The sequence below is a fragment of the Nematolebias whitei genome, chromosome 14 (genome assembly GCF_014905685.2).
Source record: "Nematolebias whitei isolate Nwh7 chromosome 14, NemWhi1, whole genome shotgun sequence".
NCBI lineage: Eukaryota > Metazoa > Chordata > Actinopteri > Cyprinodontiformes > Rivulidae > Nematolebias > Nematolebias whitei.
In genome coordinates, this window is record NC_056511.1 from 10,905,837 (window position 1) to 10,916,220 (window position 10,384).

General features: G+C 37.5%; 1 protein-coding gene across 1 annotated transcript in view; it reads right to left on the reverse strand.

The window, feature by feature from the left end:
• jade2 (jade family PHD finger 2) overlaps positions 1-10,384 on the reverse strand; it is a 263,541-nt gene that overhangs the window by 184,270 nt on the left and 68,887 nt on the right. The gene's annotated exons all lie outside the window — the stretch shown is intronic.

Here is a 10,384-nt window from a genome sequence, read left to right on the forward strand (position 1 = left end):
CGTCGCTTTTCTCGAGAATGGAGAGTGCTGCAATTCTCCAGCACACAGCCACAGGAGCAGGCTGACAGAAGTTCACTATCATTACCATGCCAGCAAGACATTAGTGGTATTACCATGACAACAAGCTTCCACTGTCATCCCCATGTCAGCTGCAGGTCACGACTTTTTCAGCTAAAAAGGCTCCACATGGACTACAAAACAGCCATCATTCAGCAGCACCAGTAACAGCTGCTAATGTAGAACCAGCTGATAAAAATGTGGGAGTTATTCAACTTGATCTTTTCTTTTGATAATTGTGTTCATAAGGCGTTAAGTCTTTGCTTCATTCAGCCCACATCTGTGCAAACGCTTTAGATTTTTGTCTTGTCATACAGTGCCATTAAAAAGGCTTTTCATCACCTTCAAATATATTTGAGAACGTGCCAACAACCCCAAACAGGAACTTATTGTTTGTGACAAGAAACAACGCAGACTCAGAAGGTTTGGGTCTGGATCTCAGGATCCTGAATTCCAGTTTAAGCTACATAGAAACAAAAACAATCATAAACTCTTTAAGTCCACAAAGGAAGAGTGCTAAACACACCCGACTTTAAGCTGTGTGCAAACAGTTCTGCTGTTGTTTAAAGATAATAGCACCAAATACCTACTTCTCCGCTAGTGTGAAGCAAACTTGAAACAAACAGTAACATTCTGATGCATGCTCAATAATCCAGGTAGAAAAATCTAAAAAAAAAAGTTAAGTCTGTCCTCTGGACGGATTCAAAAAACAAAAAAATGTAGAAACATTTCATCTTTCATCCCTAACCCATTTTTTGAACCCGTCCAGAGGACCAGACTTAACTTTTTTAAGCAGTAACATTATTTTTACTCAAAATGTACCTAAATGTGTAGCAAAAAATACAGCCCAGTACTTACAGGGTATCTAATGTACATACTTTGTATGTACCAGGCACCAGGTACATACAAAGAGGAACAATGTCATTAAAACAGCTAAATTGTGGGTTACAGAAAGTCAGTCGTAGCTGCAGATTATTGTACATTTTTTTTAAAAAGTGGACAACATCTGCCGCTTAATCGGTCTACCTCTATTAGAAAATCTCAACTCATTCATGCACATTATTTACATTTATATGTAAAGAGCTGCAGTCTTTAGTGAGGCTTTTCCCCACATTTATTTTATAAAATCTACTTTGAGCAGGTTTGACCAACAAAGTACTTCAGGAGCTCTTTGATGGTTCTTGTTCTCCGTCACGGTGCCTCTGAACAGAACGAATCACGATAAGTCATCTGCGTAAAGTGGATGGAAAATTGAGCTGCATTTATGTGGATGATGTGTGTCATAGCATGTGGATGAACTGGTGTTCCCGTGGTCTTAGCTGTGCAGGTGTGAAGCGTGGCCTCCTGTACCAAACTAATGAGAGACCATTTCCACTACAGCCAGGCAAGAAGGGCTTCGAGGTGATTGTTCTACTCCTGAGGTGTTCAAGTTTTGCTTTGCTTGAAGAGCTACATTCTGCCAAAGTGGCTGAAACATTAGAGTTAAGACTTCTCTAAAGACATGCTCACATTATTTCCACCTTACCTCCAGCCATGTCCTCTTCTAGAAGTTGTATTTGCAGATGGAAGATCTTCTCCTGGAGGTCACACAGACTGTGCTTCATTTTTTCCCTGCGAGTCACCATGTAGCACAAGTTACGCACCTGAAAACACACGTCCTCATCAATATCGACAATTTAAGGAGCATGCTTCGCTCTATTTTTTTTTAATCATGATTTATTGAAGGGATAAACACTGAATTTAAACAGGAAAATAAAGAGAATACAAAATAACACATGCACTATTTGGCTTTGCAGACTGTGCACAGGATCGTAGTCCCGTCACTGGGGAGTACTTCCTGTTAGTGCTTCACAGGAATGATGGCTAGGGTTTGGTTATCAGAGGTTGATAATTTTATTTTTAATGGCCAACGTTGATACATAATTCTTAGAAAGCAGGGAAGTGAATTGCTGTCTTAAATTTTTTTTTAATTTTTTGATCAATTCGAGTTTTGCATTTAATAAAATAAAACAATAATTTCTTAAATTGAATAGACATATATTTAACAATCCTTAGAAGAACATGTATTTAAAAAAAACAAACAAAAAAAAAAAACAATATATAGAATAGGATTCTCACTGGAAGGAAAGATGTGTTAAAAAAAAAAAAAGCCAATATTTTTCCAGCTGTTTCCTCACTTTTTTCCACAAACACAAACGGTGATGGTAATAACTGTCAGATAATCCTTGTCATGTTCATGCACCCTGCTGTTAACCTCCCCTGAAATGTTTCTTCTTCTGCTATGTTGCACCACCTCCAACTACAGACTGAATACTTTCTCAGAATTTACACAAACAAAGCTACTTGTGTACAATCTGTCTTTTGTGTCTTTATCTTGTTTTCCTTTTTTACAAGGATCTTTTTAAATTTTGCTCTCTTATGACATCAGAACTTAAGGTACATAATTTAATATATTCTTGCCATTACTGTTGGTGTTTTGAAAATGGCACATATGTTTGTGTAACTATTCTTCCTGCCAGATCTGAGAAGCTCTGCACTAAATATTGAATTTTTGTTTCTTAATTAAATCTTCTCACCAACAAAATTAAAGCATAGGTTGGCTCGACACTGTTGTAGCATGACTTTAAATTTATAACTGCAAGCTTACTTAAGGATGGCAGCTTTTTAAGATGAAGACTTAAATAAGTCCAAGTTTATTATAAAGTGCATTAAAAGCTGCCGTTGGCCAAAGTGATGCGCATATTAAAATAAAAATTAAGCATTTCATCATTAATGAGCATTAAAATAATGTAATAATGGTTAATATAACTAAACATTAAAATGATGGAAATTAGATCAAAAATATATGGAGCCCACTGCAGTAGGTCAGATAAATACTTAGGAGCTAATAATAATAATAATGGATCATAATTGCTTACAGCCTTTTGTATGTCCGTTTTTATAAGTTTTAGATTTGCAAAAGCTGAACAAAGATCACACCAAAGCGGTAATTACGTGTTTGAATTTGTCGATTACAGTAGATGTGAATAGGAGACTGGTTGTGACATCATCTTTGTTTTATTCAGTCTCATTCCTCCTTTTCAACTGGTCTCCTGCAGTAGAAAACCACTGTCTAGAAAACAAGCCCAACCCGTCTGTACAATTTCTTCCACGGCACCAAATGGCCAGGAGATAAAGGTGTGCTGATGAAAGAAGTGAAGCATTCGTCAACACGAGATTTGAGTATTTTTGTCTGATGGCTGCAGACCAAACCACAACCAAGCAGATAAAAGGAAAGAAATACTCCCAAAAGAAAAATAATCCTGTCTAACGTTTGATCAGTGTACAAAAATCGCATGTTAAAATAACCCAACACAACTTTATAGGGCTAAATAACTCAAAGTTATGTATTTGGTTGTGTACGCCAAAATGGTCAGACTGCAGCATCATGAGAACAAGTGTAAACATTAAGAGTAAAGAGGTAGAATATTGTAGCAGTAAACTGGATGACAGACTCTTCTTTAGCTCCAACACCAGCTCCATGTGGACCTCCTGTTCCTCCATATGGCCAAATGACTATCATATGGGCCTGTGAGCGGTATATGACTGCATATGTATCTGGGCGGAGAACAGAGCTGTCAGATGAATAAACGAGTCTGCATATTTATGTCAAACACATATGGATGTTCAAAGAAAATCTTTGCTTGTAAATTAATGTGTTACTGTTTTGTACTGGCAGTGTGTAAAGAGAAAGGACACAGAAAACGTAAAGGAAGTTAAATGGCTGCAAATGAGTCTAATTAGTCTCACAGGATGTCAGGAACAGAAAAAAAATAAATAGTGAGACACGCAAAGTCAAAACTAAACAATGCAGGGATTTCGGCAAATACGATTCAAAGATCAGAAATCTAGTTTAGAGTTTTAGTTGTCCACAGCTCGAACTGTTAAATAGTAGTTTACCGACGACATAAAGAGAACCAAGACGAGAAAGACTAAAGGTAGAACGCACAAAAAGAAGGTGAGTCTTTGCCTCAAGCGAAGCTCAAGTATCTGAAAGTTTTGTTCACGAGTTATGGTAAGATGGAGCGATTGATTGGAGACATCTGCAGTAACGAGGGTGTTGCTTTAGTCTGTTGTGGTGAAGAAAGCCGAGTGAAAAGGCAACGCTCTTAGTTTATTGGTCTATCTGCATTTTTAAACCTCACCTATGGTGATGAAGTTTGGCTCATCACTGAGCGAACAAGATTACTGAAGCAGCTGAAATGAGTTCCTCTGGGCTCAGACTTTGTTTGGGCGTTGGAGTAGAGCTGCTGCTCCTCCACACTGAAAGGAGTCAGTTTAAGTGTTCGGACATCTGATTAGGATGCCTCCTGGGTGCCTTTTCTGGAAGGTCTTCTGAGCACATTCTACTGGGGGAGTTCCATGGGCAGACCCAAAACTTGCTGGGGGGGGGGATCATGCATCAGGCCTGGGATAACCTTAGGACCCTCCACATAAAGCTGGAGGGTTTTGCTGAGGAAAAGGGATGTCTGGGTTTCTCTCCTGGACCTGTTGCCTCTGTGACGCAATCACAGACAAGCAGAATGGATGGATGAAAAAAAAAAATCTGCTTGTTAGTAATTTTACTTAACAAAACGGTAAGATATAAGTTCAGTAATGAATTGATCAAGTCCCAATATAATTATTTTTTATATTGTTTGACCCCAAAACGTTGAGATAAAGCAAAACACTTGAAGAAAGATTGTACGGGTGCATCTTAAAAAATTAGAATACAGTAGTCCCTTGTTTATCGCAGGGGTTTCTGTTCTCAGTACCCCCGGGATAAGTGAAAAACTGCGAAGTAGTACAAGTAGTAAGTAATAGTCTACTCTCGGCCACGCCCACTTCTCCATTCACATGCTGCAGGAGGGAGCTTCTCCCTGCACATGTGGGCTGCACACAGGTGCTAAATAATTTAAAATAATTTTAAATAAAAAAAATCCATGCTGATCTTGCAGCTCAAACTTCAATCAGCCAATTGTGTGTCATGTCCAATCTTACTTTGAAAAACCGCGAAAAAGCGAGTCAGCTAATGTCGAACTGCGAAGTAGCGAGAGACTACTGTATGTGGAAAAAGTTCAATTATTTTGTCAGTCATTTCAGAAAGTGAAACTCATCTATTACATAGATTCAATACCCAGAGTGAAATATTTAAAGTCATTATTTCTTGTAATTTTATTTATGGCTTACAAATAATGAAAAAATAAAAAAAAATTCAGTGTCTCAGAAAATTAGAATATTGTGAAGAGGTTCAATAATTTAAACTCATGATGTCACAACCTGATCAGCTGATTACAGTAACTCCAATGAGCTACAAATGTCTCATTCCTCAAGTCATGAGTGTAATTCCTGAATTGTTGGATTCAAATAATTACTAAAAGGTATAAGATCTAGTCTCAGTCCTGAACATGTTGATGGTTTTCACAGTATTTAAGTATCCAAAAAGTACTTTGACTAAAACTCACTCACTTTATGACTCAATGGATAAAGTCTCTGCTCTGGCCTATCTAAACACACAACACTTGTGTGGCTAAACCTTTTCTCCTGTAGTGATGCAACATATAATAGCAACTCATTGTTAGCAACTAACAAAAACTTATTTTAAGCTATTATTATTAGTCATACTGCTGGTTTATAACAGTTTACTACACTTGTGCATGTTGTTTGTCTGTTGGACAGGAGGAAGAGCCAAAGCATTGACATTTACTGTGTGCAAGAGAAATTATTTATCAGCTCAGTTTTGTCTGAATATATAAAATATGCTTGTGATTATTTCCAGTATGTGCAACCCTGAAGACCTGCAGCACTCTGTCAGTAACTGAACAATGGGTCAGGAAGTAATTGGGCCGAAGCTGAAATACTTTAATTCTAAACTAACAAGCCAGAAACTTGATTCCTCTCACGGGCAGTAATTATGTCCCAGTGTGTCAGCATCGTGAGTGTGTAAGAGGCTGAAGATTTGCTATGCAGACAAAAGGGACGTGATAATTTCATTTTTTTTTTTTTGTATATGAGAAGTAGAAAGTAACATATTGGGTATTCCAGAGGAAGAATAAACATTTTAATACAAATATGGGCAACAAAAACAAAACAAAAAATCCATCAAACCCAGGTTTGTGTCAACAAGCGAGAGCTAGGACCAGGAATAAAACAAGGCTTGTATGAGTTTGCATTCATGATAGTGATCTTTGACCCAAATCAATGATTTATTTGTTGACTTAAACAGTGTAGGGGTGGATCTGTGTGTGCTAGCTGTCCTGCAGAGTCGCAGTTCATCTGCTCGTCTTGATAGATTTGTTGGTGTGGCCTATCTGACCCTTTCCATCCCCTGTGTTAGAGCTCTGCAGACAAAAATAGCCACTCAACTGGGACACAATGTGCAGAGACTGGCTTTGATTAGGACACAGAGTGTGCACGGACATTTCTTAAAAACGGCTACCTCTCACTGCAAACATGATAGGAGTGGAGAAAAAGACTTGGATAAGAATGAGAGAATTACCAAAATGAGGAATTAAACTACGGTAAAAAGTTTAATCACTGAGTTCAGTTTTCATCAGACTACGTTCAGAAGTGCATGTTGCAAAAAAGCCAAGCTAATTAAACTAACGCCAAGCCTTTAGCAGCCACCAACAGAAGCAGCTGCCTCGATTTAAACTACCTCCTGACCAGTCAGACAAGTCAAGTTTAGGCCTCAACATTTTTAAAACAATAGAGACACGCAAATACCAAAAAACTAATCCTGATGGCAGTTTAATCTTTCTGCAAGTGGACCAAAAAGATGATTTAAAACACCAATTGTAGTTTAGATAAAATGAAACAAACATATGTTGGTACATAATCAAGGCAGATTAAATGAATTTATGACATATTTATTATAAGTCTGAAACTAACAAAGTGGCAAAAATCTTCTCACTCCAACCACATCCGCCCACTGCTCCATGCGCTGGCTCATCCATCCTTCTGTACCTCCTTAATTAATAAATCCATGAGTTTCTTTGCCCATCCATTCATCCATGACACCACAGGGTGCAGATAATCAACATTACAAGTGTATTAACGGTCTATTAATGCCTCTCATACCATCCAGTCTATATTCACTCAGTAACACTAGAAGGCTCTCAGTATGCTGCATAGCTCCATGTCCCCCATGTCTTGGATGTTAGTGATCATACACAAACTATTTGCACTCATCATTTGCTTTTTGTTTGTTTATTTTTTTTTTTTCCTCTCAAACTGACTGTTGCCAAGCAATAATTAGATTACCTGGCATCTGGTAAGAGGAAGCATCAAAAGACAGCAGAAACGAGTTTGTTTCCAGCCAAACACTGCAACCAGTTTAGGCGGATTATTCAAAAAGCTGAAAATATATAACAGTTAAGGAGATTTAGTATTTTTCCATATTTAAGTTAGCAAGTTATAGCATTCAGTGCCTTCCAGGTAACTCTTGTTGCCCTGAGCAAAAAAAGCAAAATCAACTCCCAAAGTAAGGCAGAGATCAGGTTAAATACTCTGCGTGAATGTAAATAAAAATACACAAGTATATGTACCCATGTAAGAAAACATGAGTTGTTAGTCAACCGACTAAAAATTTGTCTGATTTTATTTATTAAAGTGGCACAAATGCTAAATCCTTGGGAAATAATAACAAAAACAAGTAAACCAAATAAGAAATATTCAACATTCATAAAAACTAACATATATTAAAACAGGGCTATTCAACTGGTGGCCCACGAGCCACTTCCTGCCCACGGGTGACTTCAGACCGGTCCACCGAGTTCATAAAAATATATATATATTTTTTCTTTTTTGGGTTCTGGGTTTGGGTTTTGTTTATTGTATTTATGATTTAATGCAATAAAACAAACAAATTTAAAAGGTGACAGATCATTGTAATACTTAGGCTATTTACATAATGACTTTAATTGCTGGATGTCCAGCCCCTGAGCTGATGGCTTTCAGAAACTGTGGCTCCCTGAGCAGTTTTGTTGAGTAGCCCTGTATTAAAATGTTGTACCAGTATGACTGACAGTAGTACAATGTGATTGGACTATAATGTCATAACAAAAATGGTTCTTCTATAAAATTAAATGAAGTTAAGAACAAAAACTAATTCTACCAAAATATCACAATGACCTTGTTCACTTCTTTACTAACTTTCATCTTAAGTTACTGTACCTATCGATCTGACCCTCCCGGCGTCTCGACTACAAACCTGTGCTGCTTACTAATGAGCATCATCGACTGCTCACCACCCCTGAAAAAGACGCACACCACTGTGAGGAAGCAGTCAGCTAAAGATCAGGATTATTGATCTTTAATTGGCCCAATATCTCCCCAAAACCAATATGGAGAGCCTGAGTTCATCACTAACGAGACGGTCTCAACTGGAATAAACAATCCTTAACATAAAAATAAATTTATTGATAATTATTGATAGCTTTTTTAGTTTAAGCACATACACACACACACTTAAAATGTTTTTTAAAAATAAATGTTGCATTTCACAGTGAAATTTGACACCAACATAGTAGGTGCTTACAGCAATGGCTTAACTTGAGTTTAGATGCTAAAATGAGAAGAACCATAATTTTGTAGCTTTTTTGACATTAGGGGTGTAACGGTACGCTAAAATCACATTTCGGTTCGGTTCAGTTTCGAGGAGGGCTCGGTTCGGTTAATGTTCGGTACAACAAAGGCCAAAATAAAGACTTACAAAATGTTTATTTTGAAAATATGCCAAGTAAACAAGTTCATTCATTACAGACTTCTTAACTGGAGGTGATCTGGTGGATGAAGAAGACTCAGCTCTCACAAAGAGATAAAAAAAAATGAGTTAATAAGATTATAATTTTAAAGTAACAAAATTAATTAAATCACAATACAATAACAAAATACCTCTTCTTGCACGGTCATTATTTCTGTTGAATATCCTCTCTCATCATCATCATCATCATCAGGGCAGGGCTTTAATCTGGGCTCCAGGGCTTGTTGACAATATCAGTTTTGTCTTTTTCATAAAGTGCTGGTACAACTTTTTGGCTGAAGTGTTGAAGTGATGGGATGTCATAGGTGGGGGAGGCTCAAGTCTTTTATTATATGCTTAAAGCCGGTGCATCAACAACAGAATTCGGACGTAGATCCATAGCTTTAAAAACTCCTACAGCTTGTGTTATTGCTTTGGACCGATCTGAATTATCTGATAATGGTTGTTTAAATGCTGCTGTTATCGGTCTTTGAACCAAACTACTTTCACATTTGGATGATGATGTTTCAAGTGCATCAACAAGTTAGACGTGTTGCCACAGTGCTTGACTGGTCAGCCAACTTGCCGGACCTAAACCCCACTGAGAATCTATGGGGTATTCAAGAGGAAAATGAGGGGAACCAGACCCAACAACAAAGAAGAGCTGACAGCAAGCATCAAGGAAATCTGGGATTCCATAACTTCCAGGCAATGCCACAGGCTGACTGTCTCAACGCCACGTCACATCGATGCCACGTCACATCGATGCCACGTCACATCGATGCCACGTCACATTGATGCCACGTCACATCGATGCCACGTCACATCGATGCCACGTCACATCGAGGCAGTGATTAAGGCAAAGGGATTCCCAACCAAGTATTGAAGACTGACATGCCGTTTTGAAAGTACCATATTTTGATTGATTTGTTGTGATCCTAATTTCTTTCTTTTTTCCTGCAAAAACAGAAGTAGTGTGGGCTGATGTCTTCACAGTATTCTAATTTTTGAATTCCTGTTTTCGTGGGTTTCATGTGCTGGAAGCTCAAATTATGTAAAAATAAACAAATACTTGAAATTGTTTAAATTGTGGGCCCTGGATCTATAATCTATTAAAGATTAACTTTTTGAATGGAATTATGGAGGTTAAACAACTTTTCCATGATATTCTAATTTTTTGGAAAAGGTCTGTGTATATATATATATATATATATATATATATATATTTTTTTTTTTTTTCCTTTGTACACAAGAGACCTTTTATCTTAATATTGTTCACAAATTTGTGTAAATCTGTTAGTGAGCACTTCTCCTTTGACGAGATAATCCATCCACCTCACAGGTGTGGCATATCAACATGCTGATTAGACAGCATGGTTGTTGCACAGATGTGCCTTAGGCTGACCACAATAAGAGGCCACTCTAAATGTGCAGTTTTACTGTATTTGGGGGGTGGGGGTGGGTCTAGGGGGTCAGAAAACCAATCGGTATCTGGTGTGACCACTGTATATGTATATATATATATATGTATATATGTATATATATATATATGTATATATGTATATA